Below are 26,125 nucleotides of genomic sequence, written 5' to 3' on the forward strand. Positions count from 1 at the left end.
AGTTAGTCCATCGAAGTACTATAAATAGAAAATTACCTTAATTTAGAATCTAATAGAAAGATATTAGACCAGATCACATTTGGGGAACTATTGAGTTTTTTTCAGTGGCACTAGATAAATTACTGCTGCAGAAGCCTATCTTTTAAACACCAATATTCTTCCACTGATATTCTGACTATGAGTTGTGGACGACCAGTCTGAAGGAGTTAATTCAATTCTATTTCACTGAAAATAATAAATATTTATTAACAGGTAGGGTGATGAAGATGCAAAGGCAAAAATGAAAATAGGTTTGCCTTCAAGGAGCTTCTATTATGTAGAATATTCAGCATGTACAAAGGTAAGTCAAAACAAGATAATTAGGACGAAAAGAAAAGTACTAAGACCAGAGAGAATCACAGAATCTGAACGTCCCATGAGACCTCGGAGGTTCAACTTATACCTAAAAAGGTGAAAGTCTCTAGGACCTGCCTGGCAAGTAGTCATTCAGCTATTTCTTAAAGATCTCCACTGAGAGAAAACCACTACATACTGAGGCAGTCAATTCCAGTTTTAGACACTATTAATTTCTAAGTAGTCTTTAAAAAAATTCCCTGGTATCAAGCTTAAATTCGCCACTTTGTAACTTTTACTCACTGCTTCAGTTTGCCCTCTAAGGTCAAACAGAACAAGTGTAATCTCTTTTCAATATGATAGCTCACAAAATACCAGATAATAGCTTCATATCCCTCTTTAATTTCCTTTTCTCCAGGACTAACAATCCTTGATTCTTATGATTGATCCTTATAACACTTGGTCTCAAAGATCCTTACCACCTTGGTTATTCTCCACTACAAATTTAGTGAATTAATAATAAGTATCTACTGTGCTAAGCTCTGGGCATATACATGCAACAATGAAAGATAGGTCCTGTCTTCAAGGAGCTTACTATATAATGGAGGAAGACAATACACTAAACAAACTGAAAAGTAGAGAGGTGAGGGGATGACCCTGGGGAAGTAACACAGCTTGGGAGGCATGAAAGTATGGAAATGTCACAGAAGTCCCACAGTAGTGCAGCCAGGTGAGAAATGACCTATTCTGATCAGAGCTCCCTCATTAAATGAAGGTTTGGGGGTTCATGGTTCTACGTTCCAATCAAAGGCACAGAAAGATAATTTTATCTCTTGTCAATATTAATACATTTAATCAATACAGTGATCCAAGATAGTTCCAAATGACTCATGAAAAGTGCTATGTATATCCAAAGAGACAACTGATGAACTCTCAATATGGACTGAAGCACACTTTTTCCTCCACTTTACTTCTCTTGGTTTGTTTTTCTTTTTGGTAATATAGCTGATATGGAAATGTGTTTTGCATGTCTTCACATGCATAATTCATATCATGCTTACCTTCTCAATGGGTGGGAGAGGAGCCAATTGGGACCTCCAAATTTTTAAAAAAAATGTACGTTAAGGGGCAATGAGGGAGTGCAGTGTAAGAGAATACCAGCTCAGGAATCAGGAGAACCTAATTTCAAATCCAGCTTCAGGTACTTGACACTTATAAGCAAGTCACTTAACTCTGATTGCTTCAAAAAAAAAATGAAAGTTAAAATAAAATGTAATAATTTAAAAACCTCTTTCCCTTCTGAGGGGTGGTGAAGAAAGGAGATTAGAAAGAAACAGAACACAAACGAGAAAACCATTAGTTAGTAGTTCTTTATATTGGTTGGGGAAGGCATGGGAAGATCATTTAATGAAAAAGTGAAGAGGTTCCCTGGAGAAAAAACCAGATTCTTGAGCTACACTTATGTGAGATAGGCATGTAGAAAATATAAACTCAATAGCGAGAAGTCAAGTAAGCAAGCCTTTATCAAACACTATGTGTCAGGCACTGTGCTAAGCACTGACAACACTGAGATCATATTGCTTCAGTAAAAAGGAAAAAAAAAGTAAGTATCTGGGCTATCTTTGTTTTTGTATTTTTTCATTTGTTTGTTCTTATCTGACAAGATCTAGTGACTTGGGTTGGGCAAGGAATTGAGTGTTAATAACTAAGACCAGATTGTGTCAAATCAATCAAAGTACAGATATATAGAATAATTTTCAAATTAAATTGAACTTAATAATTAGATCAGATGAAAATAAAATAACACCCAACAATTAATCAGAGTTAGCAGTCATATCTTACATAACACTCAGTTCTAAAGTACATAAGGTGAAATTGTGTACTATCTCTTTAAGAACCTCTTAATAGTATGTAAATATATGATACACTGTCTTTAAACAGTTATACATGAAAGTCTTTAAAAATTAAGAATAAAATAAAATAAAGCACAAGTAATCCAATATTTCACTCTATAAGGGCAAGCAAAGTAGGATGTTTGGTTGTTTTTGTTTTAAATAATCAAGTGTCTCTGTTTGAATCTTGCTTTTATCACCCAAGAGTCTTTACTAGGAGTAAAGTACAGAAACAAGAGTTTCTTTAACTAAAAACTGTATATATTTGTATTGTTCATGTGATTAAAGATCTTCCCCATCCATTAGCAGGCCTGCGCATTAAGGGGAGTTTGATTAGGGAAGATCTGTAGGAAGGCTTTTGTCATTGAGGCACTGGTTCTCAAGGGTTGGGATGCCCTTTGGCTCTAATAAAAGGTATAAATATTCTGAGTGTGAGATTTGACTTTGTGGCTTAGTTTTTGGGAGAAGTTTTGTGTGCCAGGTGAGACTCTGGGAAGCCACTAAGGAGCCCCCAGATTTGAAAACTCAGATTTTGGTGCTTCCCTCTCTGGCAACTATGGTCAGACAGCTGGACCTGTCCAGTGATTGGATGCATATACTGCTTATGTCAGACAGTTTGGAAGTGCTGTCTGTTGATTTCCTACACCAAGTGAATGTTATAAGTGCTTCAGTAAAGGAGATTGTTAACCTCTCAAAAGTTGCCTTTCCTTTTAGAAAAGCAGATCAAATAAACTGTGATAGCAGCCCTGCCCCCAAGTATGTAGGGTGCTTACTGTTACACACCCTCAAAAAAAGGCAAAAGAGGTACCCCAACACAGTGCTTCTATGAAACAAATATGGTACTAATAGTCAAAGTATAGATGGCTCAAGTAAAATCAAATATAGCTTTACAGATGATGTGTTCTTAACCTATGGTCCATGAATGTGAATATAGACATATATAAACGTGTGTATGTGTGTATATATATATATATATATACATACACATATATATACACACATGCACAACAATATGTCAATATAATTGCTTCACTCTTTTAATCCTATATGTTTTATATATGCATTTCAAAATGTCATACTAGGAAGAAGTGTATATGGATTACCAATTGTCCAAAGAGATATATGAAACAAAAAAATTATTAAGAACCCCTGCTATATAACAATGCTCTATAAAATACTAAGGAGAAACAGAGCATTATAGCTATAAACATATTTATAATAAAAAGCTAATTTAATATCAAGGAATGAAGAAGAGTTCAATATTAGAAAATTATTAAGAAGAAAATAAAAATAACATAATAAAATTGATACAATCTCTAAAAAATTCTATTATCTATAGGTTAGATAATAGGTGATTAATTTTTTGATCATCTAAATCCAAGAAAATGATAAAGAAAAAAATGGGTAAATCCTGTAAGTTCTCCTACTGGTCAGGAAAGAGGAAATTGTAATATCCTTCTTCACCATTGTTAATTCCAGATTCATCCCTTTCCTCTACCACTCTTCCTTTGAGGGTCATGCTATTCATATCTACCACCCAATCAAGATCCTCACAGGTGTTGTCTACACAACTCCAATTCACTCGCTTCCTTTCTAAATGAATTCAGTATCTGACTTACAATTTTTCTCTACTCTCAACTCCTGCCTTCAAATTAGGGGATTTCAACATACATATGGACTCTCCCTCAAATACTTATGACCACTCACCTCCTCAACCTACTCATTTCCCAAGAGCTATTCCTTTACCTCACCTCAGTCACATGAAGATGTTCATATCCTTGATCTTGCCATCAAACACAAATGTGTTTGTAATTGGTCAGTTATTCTAAAAATTCTTTACTGGCCACAATCTACTGACTTTTCATCACCCCCTTATAGGAGCATAGTGCCTGACATCATTTTATTATTGTTCACATATTTTCAGTTGTGTTTGACTCTTCATGGCCCTATCTGGGATTTTCTTGGTAAAGGCAGTAGAATGATATCCCATGTCCTTTTCCAACTCAATTATAGTTGAGGAAGTTGATACAAATGGGGTTAAGTGAGGTCACAAGCTAGTAAGTGTCTAAGAACCAATTTGAACTCAGATCTTCCTGAATCCAGGCATAATCCTCTATCCATGGTGACACATAGCTAGCAACTGGCATCTAGTAGGGGTTCAATAAATGCTTATTGATTGATTGCTTTACTTCCACTCTTCAATGTCTTGACAGCTATGACTCTATGTCTTATGGCAAGTGTGGGCTTCTGCTCATGTTCATGTCATTGGTGATTGCCTTTGAGAAGCAATGAAACACCTGCAGGAAACACCTGTGCTTCAACTTTGTTAAGGAATGCAAGGAGGAATGCAAGAGATCCTGATCTCCCTAGGTTCTCTCCCAGGCTAAAATATCCTCCTCCTGATTGCAATTTGGTTGCCTACACTCAGAGAAAGATGGAAAAACAAAAGAGTAAGGCTAAGAATTGAGATTCTAATTCAAGATCACCTGGAGAAGCTCATACTCTAATTTCTATGTGGAAACAGTTACCATAGATTCAGTGGTGTTAGTGTATGTGTGTAGTGAGGGGAAGGAGAAGAAGAGCCATTTTTCCTACTATGAGAAAGTCCAAGAGGTAGAAATCAATGACATTCTGAAGAGAGAAAGAAGTGAGAATGAAAATTATTTTCCCTTCAAAGTTGATTGATTGAATGGTTCTTCCCAGTTCAGTGACCATTCCTTTCTTTAATCTGTTTTCTCCTTCATAGGAACCAAGAGAGAGTTTTGTCTTCCCATCATGGCAGGGCCCTTCACCACTCTGCTAAATACAAAGTAGATTAGCAAAAATGGCCTAAGGAGGCCAGGTCAGCTGGTTTCAAGAGGTATTTTCTGGCCAAAGCAGATGGGAGCAAAAGGGGAAATCATAAATAACCTCCAGTGCATGATGATATGGAAATTTAACTTAGGATGGCAATGTCAGGAAGAGCAGGAGGATCAGACAAAGTGCATAACAAATGTTCACTAGACAAGAACTAATAAAATATTGAAAGAATTATGGGAAGAGATGATAAAGAACTCAAGAATCATGTAAGATATTAATACTGAAAAAAGTTAAAGAGATCAATAATTACAGATCAATATGTTAACCTTCTTTACTTATAAAATCCTCATGAGAATGCTATAACATATATAAGTATAAAGAGAATATAAAATGAAAATATCAGAAGGAAACAGAATTTGCATACCAGTTTTCTATACTGGAACATATCTTTCCAGTTAATCACTTACTAATGTTTTGTTTTGTTTTGAACTTTTTGTTTGTTTACTTTTATGCATGTACTTCATTCAAGGCACTACACTAGCCTCTAGGATTACAGAGACAAATGTAATGGTACAGAGGATTTAAAGTCCTGGTGTTTTTCAATTGTTTTAACATTTACTTTGCATAAAAAATTGTAGGGGGCAGAGCCAAGATGGTAGAGTAGAAGGATAAACCTGTAGAAGCTCTCCCCCCACAGCCCATAAAATACCTGTAAAAAAATGACTCCAAACAAATTCTAGAGTTGTGGAAGCCACAAAATGACAGTGAAAGAGATTTCCAATCTAAGGCAGCCTGGAAGGCTGACAGGAAAGGTCTATCACACCAGTCTTGGAGCAGAGCGCAGCCCAGCCTTGTCTGGGAGGCCTGGCTCAGACAGGACCAGAGCAGGCTTCAGGGCGCAGAATCACTGGCAAGCAGCTGTGGTTCCAAGATTTCTCACCCCAAAAATGCCAAAGACAGCTTCAAAGGTCAATGATAAAGCTCTCTCATCTGAGTGAGAAGGGAACACAGTCTGGCCACAGGGCTGCAGCAGCCACTGTGCAGCAGATTCCATTTTTTAAGTTGTTGGGCTAAAGACCCTGGAGGAATTGAGCTGCTGATCTGGGTCTCAGCCCTGAGTGGTGTGCCTGGGGTGAGGAGAAGCTGGTCTGGTGGAGCTGGTAAAGGCTCTGGAGAGGGAATTCTACTCACAGATCCTAGCAGAAAAGCTTGTGATTGCTCCCAGACCAGAGTGCAAGTCAAAAGAGGAGTAAATTTCTCTCCCAAGACTGTGCCATTTTGGAGAAAATAAGAACTGACAGGTCCCTAGAGTATACCCTCCTCTTGACAAAGGACTAAAAAGTCAGGTAGCTAAGTGGGAAAATGCCCAAAACAGGGAAAAAAAAATAAGACTATAGAAGGTTAATTTTTTGGTGAACAGGTGTTTTCTTCTATCCTTGCAGATGAGGAAGAACAATGCATACCATCAGAGGAAGATATCAAAGTCAAGGCTTCTGTATCCAAAGCCTCCAAAATAAATATGCAATGGCCATGGACAGGCTCAAAAAGGATTTTGAAAATCAAATAAGAGAGGTGGAGGAAAAATTGGGGAGAGAAATGAGAGAGATGAAAATTATGAAAAACGAGTCAATAGCTTGCTAAAGGAGACCCAAAAAAATGCTGAAGAAAATAAAACCTTTAAAAAGAGGCTAACTTAATTGGAAAAAGAGGTCCAAAAAGTCAATGAGGAGAAGAATGCTTTAAAAAGCAGAATTAGCTACATGGAAAAGGAGGTTCATAAGGGACCTACTAAAGTCAAACTTTTTGTATTCCTACGTGGAAAGATAATATTTGTAACTCTTGAAACTTTCCTCAGTATTTGGATAGTTGGAGGGATTATACACACACACACACACAGATAGACAGAGGGTACAGGTTGAGTTGAATATTGAATAAGAAGGCATGATATCTAAAAAAAATAAAATTAAGGAGTAACAGAGGAATATGTTGGGAGGAGAAATACAGTGAGGCAAATTATCTAATTATCCCTCATAAAAGAGTCAAGAACAGGAAAAAGTGAAGGTTACTCTCATTACATTTGGCTTAAGGACAGAATAACATGCACACTCAGTCTGATATGAAAATCTATCTTACACTACAGGAAAGCAGGGGAGAAAGGGATAAGTCGGGTGTAGGAGGGATGATACAAGAGAGTGCAAATGAAAGGAGGGAGTAATTAGAAGTGAACACTTTAGGGGATGGATAAGATCAAAAGAGAGAATAGAATAAATGGGGGGTAGGACAGGATGGAGGGAAATATAGTCAACCTTTCACAACATGACTATTATGGAAGTCCTTTGCAAAACTACACATATATAGCCTATATTGAATTGCTTGCCTTGGCAGTGAGGATGAGTGGGGAGAGAGGAAGGGAGAGAAGTCGGAACTTACAGTTTTAGGAACGAACATTGAGAATTGTTTTTGCATGCAGCTGGAAAATGAGAAATGCAGATAATGGGGCAAAGAAATCTATCTTGTCTTATAAGAAAAGAGAGAAGATTGAAATAAGGGAAGGGAGGAGTGTGATAGAAGGGAGGACAGATTGGAGTAAGGAGTAATCAGAATGCACAGTATTTCAGGGTAGGGGGGAAGGAAGAGATGGAGAGAAAATTTTGACCTTAAAGTCTTGTGGAAATGAATGTTGAAAACTAAAAATACATAAATAAAATTTTAAAAAATAAAAGAAAAAATAAAAATAAAAAAGTAAAGGAAAAACAGAGCAAAACAAAATGAAGCATTAGCCTCTGGAAACAAAAATCTCAAACAAATGTTAAAATTGCATACAATTTCTTGAAAAATACAGTGGATTCTTTCAATATTTATTTTGCTCCCTGGTTCTAGAATATCAGGGCAGTTTTCCTTGATAATTTCATGAAAGATGATGTCTAGGCTCTTTTTTTGACCATGGCTTTCAGGTAGTCCCATAATTTTTAAATTGTCGCTCCTGGATCTATTTTCCAGGTCAGTTGTTTTTCCAATGACATATTTCACATTATCTTTTATTTTTTCATTCTTTAGGTTTTGTTTTGTTACTTCTTGGTTTCTCATAAAATCATTAGCCTCCATCTGTTCCATTCTAATTTTTAAAGAACTGTTTTCTTCAGTGAGCTTCTGAACCTCCTTTTCCATTTGGCTAATTCTGCCTTTTAAAACATTCTTCTTCTCATTGACTTTTTGAACCACATTTGCAAATTGAGTTAGCCTATTTTTAAAGGTATTATTTTCTTCAGCATTTTTTTGGGTCTCCTTTAGCAAGGTGTTGACCTGCTTTTCATGCTTTTCTTGCATCTCATTTCTCTTCCCAGTTTTTCCTCCACCTCTCTTACTTGATTTTCAAAATCCTTTTTTGAGCTCTTCCATGGCATGAGACCATTAAATATTTATTTTGGATGTTTGGGATATAGAAGCCTTGACTTTTATGTTTTTCCCTGATGGTAAGCATTGTTCTTCCTCATCCAAAAGGATGGGAGAAGATATCTGTTCACAAAGAAAGTAACCTTCTATAGTCTTATTTTTTTTCCCCCTTTTTGGGCATTTTTCCAACCAGTTACTTTACTTTTGGGTCCTTTGTCAAGAGGAGGGTATACTCTGGGAATCTGTAAGATCTGAGTTCCTCCAAGGTGGCACAATCAAGCGTATACACTGGTCTGGGATGAAGAGAGATTTTTGTGCCCAGAATCTTAGCAGTTTCCTCTCCACAGCCACCTGGCCTCCAGTTCTGCCAAGCCAGCACTGGGGGCTGATTTTCAGATAAGCTACATGGGCAGGGCCGCCATTCAGTGTAAGATAAAGACCAGCTCCCTCAGGGCCTCTAAGCAGGGCTGAGGTAATAATCAGCTCCTCAGTGCCCCCAGGGATTTTACGATCCAACAATGGATGCAGGCTGCTCTAGGGGCTGCTGTGGGAACTGCTGCCACCTGCCCGATGTGGCCTCTGTGGCTGCTGCCTGAGGCCAGAGCCATGGGAAGGCCCTTCTCCCTTCCTGGCCAGCTGAAAAAACCCTGTCACTGACCTTTGACATCTGTGGGTTGAGCGATCTGCGAACCTGCTGCTGCTGCTATTGGGGATTCCATGACTGGAGATTCTGGGCCCAAGGTGTCCTTGTCCCAGAGCCATGCCATGCTGCATGGCCAAGGCTGGGCTGGGCTCTGCTTCATGTCCAGTGCAATGGATGTTTCCTGTGGGCCTTTCAGGTCATCCTGGGAAATCTCCTCCACTCTGTTGTTCTCCACTTCTGCTGCTCCAGAATTTGTTGAGAGTCCCTTTCTACAGGTATTATATGGGCTGTGTGGGGAGATCCTGCATATGTGTGTCTTTCTACTACACCATCTTGCTGAATTAATTTCTAATATCACTAGTGACTGAGAGAAATCTTTCATATGGTTGTTAGTAGTTTGCAAATCTTTTGAGAATTGTCCATTGGGGAATGACTTTTATATATCTATGTTAGTTTCTAATTTTAAATATACTGGGCATCAGACACCTAATTGAAATTACTTGATGCAAATCCTTTTTTTTTTTCCCCATTTTCCCCATTTTTTTCCCCTTTATTTCTTACCTTAGATTTATTTGTTTTGTTTGTGAAAAATCTTTTCAGTTTCATGCAATTGAAAGAATATGGTGATCTTCTCCATCCTGCATGTGGCTATGACTTCTTCCCTTGTCCACATCTGTGAAGGGCAACTGATCCGACTGCTTTTGAATTGTGTGTGTGTGTGTGTGTGTGTGTGTGTGTGCATGTGTGTGTGTGTGTGTGTGTTTGCGATTATTGATATTCATGTAGTGCAACCATTTTGAGCATATTACGCATATGACATAAGGTACTAGCCAAATCAATTTTTAACAAATGTCTTAACCAATAATTCTTATAAAATTTGGAATTCTTTCCCTAAGCAATTTATATTCTTCACTTTATTGAACTTGAGTTATTGAGTTCTATTGTTTCTAATTCTTATTTATCTAATCAGTTTCACATATTCAACTTTGCTTTTAACTAGCACCAGATTGGATAATTATTGCTTCAAAATATAATTTGAGATCTGGAAATATTATTCCTGCTTCTTCCTGTCATTTTATTTTATTTTTTATGTTTTTCTTGATGGTTTAGACCTTTTATACCTCTAACTGGTTTTTATAATTACTTTGTGCAGTTCGATGAAATACCTCAGTTATAATGAATAATTTTCAAAGGAAGAATGTAAACTATCAATAACTGTTTTTTTTTAAAAGAGTTTAAAACCACCAGTGCTAAAAGGACAACAAATAAAATAATTCTACTAATCTATGATATTATCATTCATAGTGATCAAGTTGTTTAAGATTGTAAAACGTTGGAAAATTCATAGTTGGAGGAGTTATGGGAAGTTTGATACAGTAGTTCATGACTGGTAGAACCATGAATTGGTGCAGACATTGTATAAAATAGTCTGGAATTATTTGAGAAAAGCTACTTAATTCTTAATACTCTTAATCCTGCCACTAATTAGCTGTCTGGCCTCGAGAAAGTCATTCACTTCCTATAGATTTAAGGTTTGCTATTTGAAATAGGAGGGGTCATACTACATATTTGCAATCTATATTTGTTGATAAAAATTCCCACACTGGTAGTTACCCATATTGATGAAATCATAGATTCTCCACACATTAATAAATGCATATAATCAGAATAACTCTAAGTTATGGAATATTTTAAAGATTATTTACATTTATGAAGCAGATTCCTTACAAAAACTCTGAGGCAGCACTAACAAATATCAATGTGTCCACTGCAAAGATGAAGAAAATGAGGTTCAGAAACAGCTCCGCTCATGCTCACACTCTTTCTTCCCATTCCCACAGAGACATACAATTAAATTAAGGTAAAAATAGATATATTGCTGTCTCTGGATCTATATCTAATCTATATGTATCAACATAATAGATAACAATAGATATTCATCTCTATTAATCTATAACTATATAAAACAGATATATATCTATGTTTCTATAATTACATAATTTTTTCTTAGCTCTGTAACAATATATATGAATGTATATATAAGCACAAATGTATATATTATATAAAATATACATAATATTTTATATGTTATCTAGAATACATATACACATATAAGTATATAGTGTTCTGTAGATAGAAATAGATCATATTAACTTGGGGTTTACTGGCTAGATTCCTTCCTTCCTTCCTTCCTTCCTTCCTTCCTTCCTTCCTTCCTTCCTTCCTTCCTTCCTTCCTTCCTTCCTTCCTTCTTTCCTTCCTTCCTTTCCTTTCTTCGTTTCCTTCCTTAATGACCAAACATTAACCCCATTTCACTCTGGAGCTCATAGACTAAACCACAATAGGTTCCTGCCCAAGCTCCATTTAATGGCTACATTTTAGCCCCCTGTCTCAGAGCGGAATGTCCATAGGAACTGTTTCTCTTTTGACCAGCAACCCTGAGGGTCTTCCCCTCCCAGTTTGATTTTTTTTCCTGATTAAAAGGGCCATTCTTTGACTGACTTCTTAAAGAGGTCTATTCACTGAATGCGCATTGCCTCACTCAAAGTGTGAACCTGAAAAAGCCTTAACCTAAAAGGGTCAGGGTCTCCCATTGCATCCTGAACCATCTCCAGTCCTAATGACTTCTCTAAAGGAGAAAGTGAGATTGGTGATTTTGCACAGCCCTCCCTCATTCAAATCACAGTCAACTGCAAGTCATCATTTCCTTGATGTCACCATCCTCTTTGAAAAAAAGGATAAATAACAATCTATGTTTATATTCAAATGCTTATATATTGTTATAGAGATAGATGAATATGTACACAGCTATGTTTATCTAAATAGATATAAATTCACTTGAGATGAATATCTATTTTTATTTATCTGTCTGTGGAGAGAGAGACAGACAGAGAGAGATTTTAAAAAATATTTAATTTTTTACCAGGATACTCTTGAATTCAAACCCCAGTTCCCCACATGTTCTAGTTATGTGAACTCATCCATTTCACCTGTCTCTGAACTTAATTTTCCTCAAATTTGAAATGGGAACAATGACATTTCCTGTTTCTACCTCAGAATTTGTGTGAAGAATGTGCTTTGAAAATGTAAGTAGTCTTGAAAATACAATATACTCAATTTATTCTGATTATATGTATCCCTAAATATGTGAAAGATCTATGACTTGAGTTCTTATCTGTATACATACACACACATATATATATATATACATACACACATATGTATATACATACATACATACATATACATAAAAGCATGCATACATACATATACACACAGACAGAGAGACCTAAGGAATGAACTGAATACTGGAAAATGGCAATATTTAGTGCTTAATTTCAACATTAATAATAGCCTTTAAAAATTCAAAGAGATAGAATTTTGTCAATTAGCAGAACTAAGAGATGTGCCACACACTTGGAATATAGAATTGAATTTTTTTTCATTATGCAGTTGAATTAATGAAAACACATACTAATGAAATCTGTAGTATTCTTCTAAGATTTAACACTAGGTCAGATTCTCTGCTATTTTCAAGCTAATGTCTAGACTTGACTTTAATATATACAATGCACATACACAATAACTATTGGTTGGCTGGTTGTTGTCCATCTTTGAAGAGGACCAAAATGATATCACCATTGTAAAGTGAAATTTCAGTGTGCCCGACTGTGGCTGATCAGACCAATAGGAGTTTGGAATGCTCTACCGCAGGTTGGGCACAGATAGTCTGTATGAATATTTGCGATGGATACTCCAAATTTGCTTATCCTACATTTACTTTAAAATGTCATTTTATGATACATATTTCAATCATGAATTTGTTTTTATACCAAATACTGATTTTTTGGGGTCTACATTTCTTTTAATTATTTGTAAGGAGAAATAGTTCACAGTGGTTGCTGGCCAACCAAAATACTTGGTTGTTTCCTTCTTCTTTTTCTCTTTTTTTGTATATATTTATGTGTACTATACTTTATCCTATTACCAGAGGAGCACTTGGCCTAGAACGTTGGATCTCAAGAGAAATTACTGTACCTGTATATTTTTATTGTCTAAGAAAGACAAGACTGCCAGATTGCAGCTAAGGTTATTACTAGAATGCCCGTACGTCCAAGAGGTGCAGAAAATTCCAGGAATATGAATATCAATCATCTTCATTTATTTTGCTTGTCTTCATATTTTCTATTATAATACTAATAATATTTGGTATAAAAACAAATTCATGATTGAAATATGTATCAGAAAATGACATTTTAAAGGAAATGTAGGATAAGCAAATTTGGAGTATTTATGTAGTACTTAATATTTTTATATAAAGCATATTTTACTATTATTGTTTTGTTTTTATATAAACTTTATTTCCAAGCACACAGTATCACAAAACTTAATACTTTTCTAAGCTTTTAAAGATTAAACTATATTATGATTTGGGGATACCCTATATATTTTTCTTCCTCTCCTATCCTGTGAATCATCCCTTATGACTAAGAAAAAAGGACAATGAAAACCCAAACAGTATAGCAACCAAGTTTGGCAGTATCTGCAACATTCTCCATTGATAATTTTGACTTTTATGAGGAAAGAAAGGAGTTGCTTTTTATTTATTTATTTATTTATTTTCTTACATTATATATTCTTCATGGCCCAGTTTGGCCATTGTAATTGCAAAGATTTCTTACAAAAACTCTGAGGCAGCACTAACAAATATCAATGTGCCCATTGTGTGTTTTCTACTTTTCATTTATACTGTCACAGTCATCGTGTATATTGTGTATCTGATTCTTCTCATTTCATTTTGCTTTAATTCATGTTTTGCCATGCTTCTCTGCATTTATCATATCTTCAAATTCTTTAGCAATTAATACAGCACAGTTGTTTAGCTAGTTTCTATTCCATGGATGTCTGTTTCCATTTTATTATTGTATAATCAACTATATATACTTTCCAAAAACTTGGAACATCAATAATATAATAGCCCCAAATAGTAAAAGAAGGAATTCTATCTAGGACCAATTTATTATCAATGTATTCTATGAAAAATGAATAGGAAATGTAATTTAAACTTCTTTACCCCTAGCTCTCTTCATCTTTTCCGCAGTGGTCATGGGCATGCACAAACTCATTGGCATCTGGGTGTAAACCCTATTGTCAACAACACTGTCTATAGATACGTGTAAATGGAGAGACAGATAAGACAGATGAATGAGAGAAGAGTGGAGTGGGGGACAGGTGAGAGTCATTAACAAGGTCCAAGAACCTATCAACTATGAACTAAGCAACCTTAATTCTCTGATTTCATTATTCTTGCAGTGTGAGAATGGAAATCAATGTTTATTTAGCAAGATAAAATACATTTTCAATGCCCTTCTGCATATCACCCAAACTGTCATATACAAGACGGCATATAGAAGAATCTGTGTATGAGGAGGCATAGCACTGGGGCAGATTGAGATGGATCAGGGAAAGGTCTGAAGTTGTTGTAACAATGCTGTGTTCTGTGGATATGTCACCTCAAGTGGTGAAATCAGTCTGTCTTCAACACTTACTCTCAAGGACAAGCTTTGGCCTTGGAATATTCTGGCATAATCCTTTTTTTCTTTTTTTTAACCAGACCGTGTTTCACCTTAAGCTGTTTCTCACTTTATTCGTATGTGTAGGATTCATCAAAGAGAACAGATCTACAAAGTCTTCCTTCTACCTCCAGTGCTTCTAGTGGATTCCAGGGAAGCCATATGGATTTGTCAAAGTTCTGCCACATAAACATTCTAATTAGACATCTGAGGCTGAATTATCTAATTCTCTTCTGGGTACTTTGTTCCCTGGCTCATGGGAAAAAAAAAAAAAAAGAAAAGATATGTATACGTATATATATATATATATATATATATATATATATATATGTGTGTGTGTGTGTGTGTGTGTGTATATATGTGTGTATATATATACACACACACACAGATATATATGTATATATGTGTATATATATATATATATATATATATATACATACACACATACATATATAAAGAATTCCTTTCCTATGCTGTCTCTCATCTAGATCGCCCTCTGCCATTCCCCTTTCTCAGGTCATATTCTCCTCTTCCACATCTTCCAATCTGACATCTGTCTATCGTTTACTTGTGTTTGTTTTTTGTGATACATACACAAATTTTCTTTCATCCCAGAATCTTGCCTTTCACCTTCTGGAACTACTTGAAATCTAAATTTGTCTGCAAGAAACCACATCCTTTGCTATTTTCGCTCCCTCAGATCCAAGAAGAGAAAACAAAGAGAATAAATTTTTTTTAAAAATCCTGTGAATTGCAGGTCCTTCATCCAAGCTAGCACCCATAGCTAACTATGAGGGAAACAACCCTTGTAGGGAAGGGACCCAAAAGGTTCCCTCATCAGCACAGCTGATGGTTAGGTAAAACAAAGAACTCCAGGAACAGCAATGTCACTGGGATTATCAGCCCTGCTACCAAAACCAACCATAGCTATTGCCCAGCTAAGTAACTCTTGAAGAGATGTGAACTGTCAACTGAGCCAGTGTTATAATCCTTGTGGCCTCAGGAGCCACAAGTACTGAAGAATTGTAAAACTAGACAAGAAAGTTGTCATCAAAGAAAGTTCACATTATACAATACCTTGGTTGCAGCAGATGGCTCAACAGGTGATAATTCTTCTTCATTAATGTTTTATCTCTATCTATAGATCTATCTTTTTATCTACATCTAGATAGATATAGACATACAGAGAAATATATAGATATATATATATATCTATATGCATATATATGCATATATTTTCCTATACACATACACACATGTACATATACACACATCAAATATATGTCCTATATAACATTATATTAATACATGTGTGGTTAAAACATTATACATATATGCAGATATGTGTATCTACATGCATATATTACACATATGTGTATATATGACATATATTTTATACATCTACACATCTATATATCTATATTTATATCTGACATTATGGAAGTGGCATTATCACCTGCTGTGCTGTTGTATCCTAAAGATCACTGGGCCTTTCCAACTGACTTGAAGTTTAAAGTCCTCTGCGCATTGTTTCTTCTTATTAAATTATGAGTTCCTTGAGAGCAGGAACTGCCTTGCTCTTTATGTCTATATATCCAGAGAGTAGCAAAGTGCTTCACACATAGTAAGTGCATAATAAATGCCTTTTTTGTGGAGGGGGGAAGTCAAGGCAATTGGGGTTAAGTGATTTGCCTAAGGTCACACAGCTAGTAAGTATGTCAAGTGTCTGAAGCCACATTTGAACTCAGGCCCTACTGACTCCAAGTCCAGTGCTCTACTCCCTGCGCCACCTAGCTACCCCTAATAAATGCTTTTCATTCATTTATTCATTTCTTCTGCCATGACCTTTCCTTCTATAGGGCACAGATCTATTCCTCATGATTCTTACTCCTCACTGAAACTCCTGGACTTTTTTGTTATAATCATGCAATTTAATTTTAGCAATATTATGCATTCTACAAGTATAAGTTGTTAATGCTTTCTGAAGTTTAACAAACAATAAAAATGTAAATGTTCTGCCTCAGTTTTTACAATTATTAATCATATTTATTAAGCTAACATACATCATTACTTTCAAATAAATACTGAACATTATATTTAGAAGATAATATTGTTTAATTCTTGTAGTATTTTCCTCAGCCAATATATACATAACTTAAACAAAATGGCCATTTTGGCTTTAAGAATTGTTTTAACTTTAAAACAATAAACCATGTTGTTTACAGTATAATCAGTGAAGTATGCTATTCTCTCCCCAACTCCTTGAGAAAGTCAACATATTATTTATTTTACCTGAGATATAATCTTTTGTATCTATGAATGTATGAAATTGGGGGAGCAAATGGGAAATGTTTGACAAATATACAATTGGTTTCCTCTGATCCCCAAGGATTGTATTTTAGCAACAGTGAAAAACCATCCCTTTATTTGCATTCTACTTTTCTTTGTGAGATAATAGAAAATCTTGTCATAAAAAGATCATTTATTATCATTATGAAAAAATAACAAAAATAAATGATCACATTTTTACCATGTGTGATGAAAGAAAACTACATAGATCTCATAGGTATAAATGTTGAATGGAGCTTGCATTTAGATACAATATAGAGTTTTCAAAGTAAGCTTAACAGTTTTCAGACCCAATACTGTCAACTTAGATTATTAGTATATGAGATTAAACACAGACTCACAGAGAAATTCATTACCCTCCATCTCCTTTCATTAATGATGGTTTCAAAGTGATTTCTTTGGAAAAAAACAAAACAAAAACCCTCATGCTTTTATATTGATATATAAATGACCACTGAGAAGAAAATAATCATTCAAATATCCCAGCCTTTAGTCTTGGAAATATGTAATTTTAAACCAAAAATTAAATTGGTCATCGGGGAAAAATTTATACTCAGTATGATAAAATATTCATCATGCTGTTAATAGAAGTAATGTAAAGATAATAAAACTTAAATTATGCTATTTATTTCTCTGCATATATTTTTATAAGGGTAGATTAGTTTAATGTGCATGAATTTTTGTTAAGCAAGACCACAGAATAACAAGATAATCTAATCTATTTCCATTGTTTTAAGAATTCAGGTTAATGTTTACAGTAAAAAGTTTGGTACCTGGGATTTTGGTGAATATGCAATATGTCAATTCATCAACAAGTTCTGGCAACTGAAGCTCAGTTCTCCGAGGTTCACTACCTGTTGATTCTGGGTCCTAATCATGAATTTGCTAGGCTCATGTAACTAGAAGTCAGTGGTCATGTTTCTGCCCAGTGGCTCCATATTCTTCAATCCAGCAGCTCTGAAATGACAGTTATTTGTATAGACACATTTACTGAAATTGTTTCTAGGTGAGGAAAGAGTAAATGACAATTAATTGTTAGCATGTACTCCCAATTTTTTGACACAGTAAAAACTGTATTTTGTATTTGTTGTTATTTGTTTGTTTGTTTAGGTGAGGTTAGAGCAAAGGTCCAGATCTGTGATTTCATAGGTATAAAAATCAGTAGTTCTGTTACTTTGTCTTAGTGAGTCTCCTGAGTCATTGGGAGCTAAAGTGATGTGTCTCTGGTGACAAAATTAGTATGTCAAAAGAAGAACTTGACCCCAAGGACTCAAAAGGCAGTTCACTATGTAGTCTCATTTTTCTTTTCTATTCTTCCTTCCTTCCTTCCTTCCTTCCTTCCTTCCTTCCTTCCTTCCTTCCTTCCTTCCTTCCTTCCTTGCTTTCTTTCTCTCTCTTTTTCTTTCTTTCTTTTCCATCCCTCCCTTTCCCTTCCTTCCTTCCTTCCTTCCTTCCTTCCTTCCTTCCTTCCTTCCTTCCTTCCTTCCTTTCTTTCTCTCTCTCTTTCTTTCTTTCTTTTCCATCCCTCCCTTTCCCTTCCTTCCTTCCTTCTTTCCTTCCTTTCTTCCTTTTACAGAAATGCATACTGGAAGATAATAGAAATGATTTCTAAATATCTCCTTTTGGAGAAGTAGCAGAAAGCAAAAATTTTATCCTTCATCTGTAACAGTATAGCAATATGCTGAGTGTTGGAACACTTTCTATTATTCACATTCAGTCAATCAGCATGAATTTATCAACCTCCTGACTGTATTCCTGCAAGTTTCTGCTCCTAGTGATCTCTAATTCTCCAAACGTAGTCATATAAGCTTCTTGAGGGTGCAGAATTTCTTTTTGCTTGCAACTGTGTCACCTATGTTTAGCACAGTGACTGACTTTTTAGCTGACTGACAATATAAGCCTCATACTATACTAGTTTCTGAGGATACTAATAAAAATGAAATTATTATATTTAATATTAAAAATTTAAAAAGTTTAAAAATAAAAATGAAAATAATTTCTACCCTGGTGGAGGGGCTTTCTATAAAGAGAGACATCCTCTACCCAGGTAAGTACATATAAACACATAAATGATAGATATTTTTTTGTCCCAAAAGTCTTAGTGTGATTTAAAGTTTTAATAACTTCAGAAATTTAAATGCTGCAAACTTACAAAAATATCATTTGGGAGGTTAAAATATTTATTTTTTTTGTACTTATTTATTTTTTTGTGATGGTTGGACAGAGTGTGTGTGTGTGTGTGTGTGTGTGTGTGTGTGTGTGTGTGTGCAAATTTGAGCAAGATGCAGCTTTATGCATGACATTACAATTGCTGAAAGACATTTTCTCCAAATGGTGGATCTGGAGAGGTTCTCTTACTTGGTCGCCTAGGTCACCTGATCTAACTCCTTTAGACTATTTCTTGTGGGGTCATGTAAAAACTAGTATGCATAGATACAAATCTCTCCCATTACATCATCTTAATGTTAGGATTAAAAATGTAGTGCTCTCATTCACTTAACAGCAACTGAAGAAAGTTTTTACAAAGTTTGAAAACTGAGTAGAGTGATATATATTACATGAGGATGCCTATGCCCAATTTTAATAAGAAACATGAATATTTAAAATTTAAATAATTAACTTTCAAAAAGTATTCTTTTGTAAGTTTATTGCATTTTACTTCTAAAAAAAATTAACCTTAAAACTGTACTAAGAATATTTAGGCATACCATACAAAGTGATGGAGGGTGGTAATGAGGTAATAGCAGGATTTGTGGAGATCAGAAATAGCCTTATTAGAGGTAGTGTTTTCATTGAGCTCTGAAGGGAATTAGGAATCCACAGAGGCAAAGGTGAAGAGGGAGATCATTCTAGGGAAAGGGAATGTCATGTATGAGAAACATTTTGAAGGTCATTTTGGTCAAACTATTATGGACCAAGAGAATGCATAGAAAAAAGGATGTGAATCAAATTTTGAAGGACTTTTCAAACATTCACGTCAACTCATTTCAACTCAGCTCAATTCAACAACTATGTATTATGAATCATGTACAAGGTACTAGGGTAGGAATACTTACATATATAATATATAATGTTATATATTATATCATATATCATATATAATATTATACATACACATATATTACTTTTCATTGTGGAGTTCATATTCTACCAGGGGTTACATATGATGCAGGTACATAAATACGACACAGGCTAGCCTTTCATTCCTGGGAAATTATCAATTTACTGCCATCAGAACAGAAGGCAGAAGAGAATCCTTCTGCTCATGTTGTTCTTTCTAGTCATTGTCTGGTTAACTTTGGGAAAAAAAAAAAAATCTCTCTCTCTCTCTCCAACTCTCCCTCTCTTCCTTGCCTCCTCCCCCCCCCTTCCTCCACACATATGCATATATTCAGATATGTGATAGTATATTAAGAAATCAACTTGCCATATATATTAGTATATAGAATATTCCCTCAAGGGACTACAGTGGAGTTAGCAGTCCATACAGAGCAGCTATCATTCATGCATTCATATTCATTCTACTCCTTCCTGTCAGAGCCATAGAACTTGATACTGTAGTCATGGTTCTCTGTTACCAATCATAAAAGTTTAATTTGACTATAGGAGCAAACAAACTGTGATAACCTTGTGGTAGCAAAAATAAATACTTTGAAATGAAGAGGCTCACATAATCTACTTAATAAATTGTTTCTGGTGCTAGTACATCAGTTAATTACTCTTCAGAAATCAAAGAATTTGGATGCTTCTCACAGAATGAATTGGACCAAATAATTGTTCAATTATCCTAGCTATCAGAGGAAATTACCAGGAATATAGAGAAAAAGAAATAGTTGCACATTGGAATTATTTATTTTTACTGAACACAAACATCACATTATGCCACAAATTCTAATGAACTGAATTTCATATTAAAAAAAGAAGCTGGAGGAATCATTTTATTAAAGGAACGCCACAAAGGAAAAAAGACTGAATCAGCCCTATATAGCACTACATTACCCCAGAGGGCAATCAAACACATTCTTTCTTAAGTCATGATCAGCTTATGGTCTCTTGTTCCTAGAAGTTTTGTCTAGTGGCCATGAATCATGGGAATTGGCTTAGGTTGCTATGCAGAATTAATTTAGCCAACTCACCCAGCTGTTCATGTATAAACAAAGATGTATGTCCACACTTTGAAATCCAAGTATCATTCATAAATTCTTAGCTAGATATAGTTCAAAGAATTTACTTCAGCCAGTCAACCATTTTTTTTAAATTGAATCTCGCTTATTTTCAATTCACCACTTGAGGGCTAAGAATAGGCTAAAAAGTATTAGACTCAATTTCTACCCTAAATCTGTGTTTCCAGCTCTGCAGAAATGAGACATACTAAAAAAAAGTTTATTGTAATGATAATAATGATAAATATAGTATAGAATTAGCAAAGGAAGAATGCAATGAGAAAACATATAATGAATCACTAATGAGAAAAGAGTCATAGGATATCTCCCTAGAAAGGACCTTAGAAATCAGTTCAGTCAAACTCTGAGTCTCCAAGAGAAGAAATATAAGGAAAAAAGACATTCTTTTGAGAATCTCATACCTTATCAGTTTTAGTAGCAAACTAAGGCCTCTGGAATTCCATTCTGCTCTAAGTTATTTTTTTTTTAAACTGGATTGTTATTTATTCAGTCTGGAGAACTCTCAGTGAGAAGCTTCTACTAATGACAGGGTGATGAGAGAAAGGAAGAGTGAATAAGTGACTTTCCCAGGTTCACATAGTCAATATATGACAGCCAGGACTTGAAATTAGATCTTCTTGTCTCTATTAATTTCACCTAACCAGAACATCTCTCCTCTGTTCTAATATGCTTTAAATGAAGAAGAGGGAAATGTTGCTTTAGACCAGAAAGGGCTAGGAAGGCTTCATGAAGGAAACAGTACGTGACCTGGCCCTAGAAAGAGAGGTTGAAACATACAGAGGTGAAGAGGAGAAACAAGGCATTTTTAAAAGTAGTACTAAAAGCAATGGGACAGGTAGGTGGTACAGTGGATAGAGCACCAGTGTAGGAGTTAGGAGGACCTGAGTTCAAATCTCACCTCAGACACTTCACACTCAGTAGCTGTGTGATCTTGGGCAAGTCACTTAACCCTAATTGCCTCATCCTGGGTCATCTCCAGTCATCCTGATGAATATCTGGTCACTGGATTCAGATGGTTCTGGAGGAGAAGTGAGGCTGGTGACCTGCATAGCCCTCCCTCACTCAAAACAAAGTCAAGTGCAGGTCATGTCATTACTTCTCTGATGACATGGTCTCCTCGGCAATGAAGGATGAACGCATGCTGAAAGCAATAAAGTTATGGCTTAGAAATATGTACTTCCAAAAACATGTATTTGGGACATAACGTTGAGGGGCCATTGTGCAAGGGAGTAGAGGGAACCAGAGTTTAAGAGGTAGGTTGGACCAGATTTATTTATCTCTAAATGCCAAGCTAAAGATTTTGATGCATTTTTGTGGCATAGTAGACGTAGAACTGAAAAGAATCAGAAGTTCATATCTAGCCTCAAATATATATTAGCTATACAAACTCTGGGCAAGTTGTCTGACCTCATTCTGACTCAGTTTCCTCATCTGTAAAGGGGGGTGTAATAATATAACCTCTCATAGGTACAGGGTGAGAATAAAATGAAATAATACAGGTAAAATGCTTTATGAACTGTAAAATATTATTAAAATGTTAGACATTAATCTGTGCCCTAGATTTGGTGTTTGTAAATAGGAGAGTGACATGATGGAATCCATGTGTGGGGAAAAAAATCAATCTTTAGCAAGAGTTATAGATAAGGAAATGGGAAAAGGAGAATTACTGTAATACAAATTTGAAGCAAAAATAATTCATTGATTATACACATTTCTAACTCATAGTTTGGACTCAAGGGGGGCATTAAGATTTTTTTCTATTTGCCATTAAGCTGATGTTTCGACATATAAGTATGAATTATATTGGGGAGCATTTAAGACTAAATGATATTTATGATTGACTAATTCCTTTTTATCTGTAGTATTTGTTGTTTTACTATAAGAATTGAACAAAAGATAAAAATTGCTTATTTACTAAATAAAGGTGAGCATTTCTTTAACACTGAAATGAAATTCTCTTTGGGGGAGGGAAAGAAATAAGAAGAGCAAAGAGAGAGACAGAAGATGAGAGGGAAAGAGCAAGGAGGGAGAGGAGAGAGTAGAAATCATATAAAAATTTTTAAGTATCTTATATTAGCCATTGTTTGCATCTCATTTTTCTATTAGCCAGTTTTTCTCTACAAGGTATTCTGTACATATCCTTTGTAGATCAAAATTATTTTGGTATATAATATTGATGACGATTATATACATATATATACACATATATATGTATATATATATATATATATATTTCCTACAAAACATCTTTATTTACACATTTCTAAGTGATGGGAAAGTAAAGTGAATTTAAATGATCTATATGAAAAAGCTGCAAAATTATTATTTTTAACTTCACAGAAAATGGTAAATATTAATAAATATTCCAGAAATTAAATACAGAAAATGATAATGCTGCACTAAAGAAACTGACTCTTTGAAAAAAAATTTCTGTTTCAAAATGAGAATGCATTTCCTGAATTTCCCTTATGTTTCCTTTATTGAGAATGGAATTTTATCTCTTAAATTAAAAAGAATCCTGAAATTCTCATTGAATCGACTCAATTCTCTTCGTTCTTTTCCCACTAACACAGATTTAAACAATCTATTCTTTCTCATCTTCCTCACTTCAAATTTGGCTTCGACATTCATTAATCACTTAACCTTGTTTGCCTCATGTTCCTCATCATGACTGAATTCCATCAGGCATGACTGAAAATGACTGAACAACGATGACAGAATTCTCTCTCTTCTACCCTAATATATTCTATCTATCTCCTTTTTTCATAATTCTTTATGAATCCTGAGACAATGCCACCCTGATTGTTTTTGGGCTGTGATCAATTACTATTGCCTCATATGCTTTCACTCCTATGTGTCCCTACCTTTAGTACTTTGCTGATGACTTCAAGATTGCACAATGCTGCATCATTCTATAGCACATACTTTACTATCTGCCTAGGACCACCCAAATATGTTACATGCATACATATAATATGTATGATTCTTTCATGACTAAAGAAAATCAATCTTGTTTGGAGGTAGGAGGGCATATGAATTACTGATCTTGCTACACATAAATAAACCACTAGTGATGCTTTCAAGGACTATCAACCATTGTCCCATAGTTTAACGTTAAAATGACTCCTAATAGTGAAAAAGGATTAAAACTGTGGACATGGAGATCTGGCAGCAACAGTAAGTGTAAGTAGCAGATTAGACAAAAGACTCCTAAGAACAAAAGCTAAAGAAACACTGACAAATAAAAGTCAAAACCTGGTTTTAGACTGAAGTATTAAGCCTACTCTATCTTCTGAGTTGATCTGTACTTTATGATGTGTTATTTTAACTTATAGGACTTTATGAACCTGCAATATATTCTCAGTGTGTGAATTAACAATCTTCTGCCTCCTGGCTTCCTTGGCTTCCTTCAAGTCTCAGCCTTTGCCAGCCCCACTAAATGTTAGTGACTTCCCTCAGTGGATGAATTCCAATTCCAATAGCTCATTTGTATAGAATTATTTTCATGTTGTCTCCCTTGTGAACTAGAGGTCAGTAAGTGCAGGGACCTTTCTTTGTAGCCCCAGCACTTAGCACAGTGCCTGGCATATGCTAGATGCTTAATAAATACTGACTGACTGACTGAGGATATTATTCATCACATTTATTTATTTTTTTAATTTTATGTTTGACATCCAATCTACAGATGTCCAATCAACCCAAAGATGTTTTCCACTGAAGAATTAAACCAATACACTATAACTATATAATAAATTATACTATACTTAGCTTTTACCTATAGATTATTTGATTTTTTTAAAGTAGGCAGGTCATGACTTCTTTCACTTATTTTTAAGATGGCTAGATAGATTGAACGAGAATAGAAAGACAGATGATCGAGTTTTTATTAAGTGCTATGTGCCAGGCACTATGCTAAGTGTTGAGGACAGAAATACAACAAAATAAAATAATCCTACACTCCCATCCTAATAAAGGAAAATATAAATAAAATTGGAAAGTAGGAAAGATAGATGAATATTCAGCAAGGACAAGAATACTTGTGAGGAGCTGATGACAGTATGGAGTATGAATTGAACTAGAAGTGAACTGGGGCCTCTCATGAAATTGTGAGCTTCACTAGGGACTCACTGGTCAGAAGGGCACATGCCACAGTGCCATCATCTGGAGCTGAGTAGTGCGATCTGAGAGTCAGAGTTCAGTAACTCTTCCAAAGCTATAGCAGGAATCATTAGAAAAGGAGAAATTTGAAACTAGTTCATTTGACTCCAAATTCATTGCCTGTTCTACCATATTGCAATATAGTTTTAAATATTCAATATCTGGGACATCCTGTATTTTGCTTAGGAATGAACAGTGAGCACAAGTAATATTCAATATTTTAAAGAGTATTGCAATTATTTCCTCCCAGTTAAATAATACCTATTTTTAAAGTTTAAAACTATGCTAAATTTTTTGGGGCAGCCTGTTCATAGCATTTTTATCCTTGCTTTGTCAGTCTTGTAATATCATCAATAAACAACATTTATAAGTTTTCTTAGATTGATTTCCATCCACCACATAAGTGATTATTCTCATTATAAACCTTATAACCTTCCATAATGTAGAATTTTAATCAGGTAGTTCTTTCTTTTACAACATTAGGCTCTTAAGATAAATTTTCTCTCTAATAACTTGAACGTTCACAGCAACAATCAATAATTGTTCTCTTTGCCTTAATATCTCTATATAGGTCCTTCTTTCTTTTATTGCATGCTTTTTTTCTTTCTCTTAGAGCTTGGTAAAATGAGAATCAAAAAACATCACCTGAATTAGCCCATGTCTTTTTCTATTTCTCATGTCTAAAACCTCTTTTTCTTTTACTAAATTTTCTCCCTCTCTAACTTTTCCTTCTGCATCAACTCACAATGCCCCTGATTTCCTTCAAAGAGATCAGTGTCAAATTACCTTCCAAATTCTTAG

The 26,125-nt window shown here is 35.0% G+C and overlaps 1 protein-coding gene across 1 annotated transcript in view; it reads right to left on the bottom strand.

Moving 5' to 3' along the window:
* CDH18 (cadherin 18) overlaps window positions 1-26,125 on the bottom strand; it is a 673,500-nt gene that overhangs the window by 510,473 nt on the left and 136,902 nt on the right. The window contains exon 2 of the mRNA XM_072605468.1: window positions 17,756-17,939. The gene's annotated coding sequence lies outside the window, so the exon portion shown is untranslated. The remainder of the gene's footprint in view (window positions 1-17,755; window positions 17,940-26,125) is intronic.

This window comes from Notamacropus eugenii, chromosome 4, assembly GCF_028372415.1.
Source record: "Notamacropus eugenii isolate mMacEug1 chromosome 4, mMacEug1.pri_v2, whole genome shotgun sequence".
In the NCBI taxonomy this organism is placed as follows: domain Eukaryota; kingdom Metazoa; phylum Chordata; class Mammalia; order Diprotodontia; family Macropodidae; genus Notamacropus; species Notamacropus eugenii.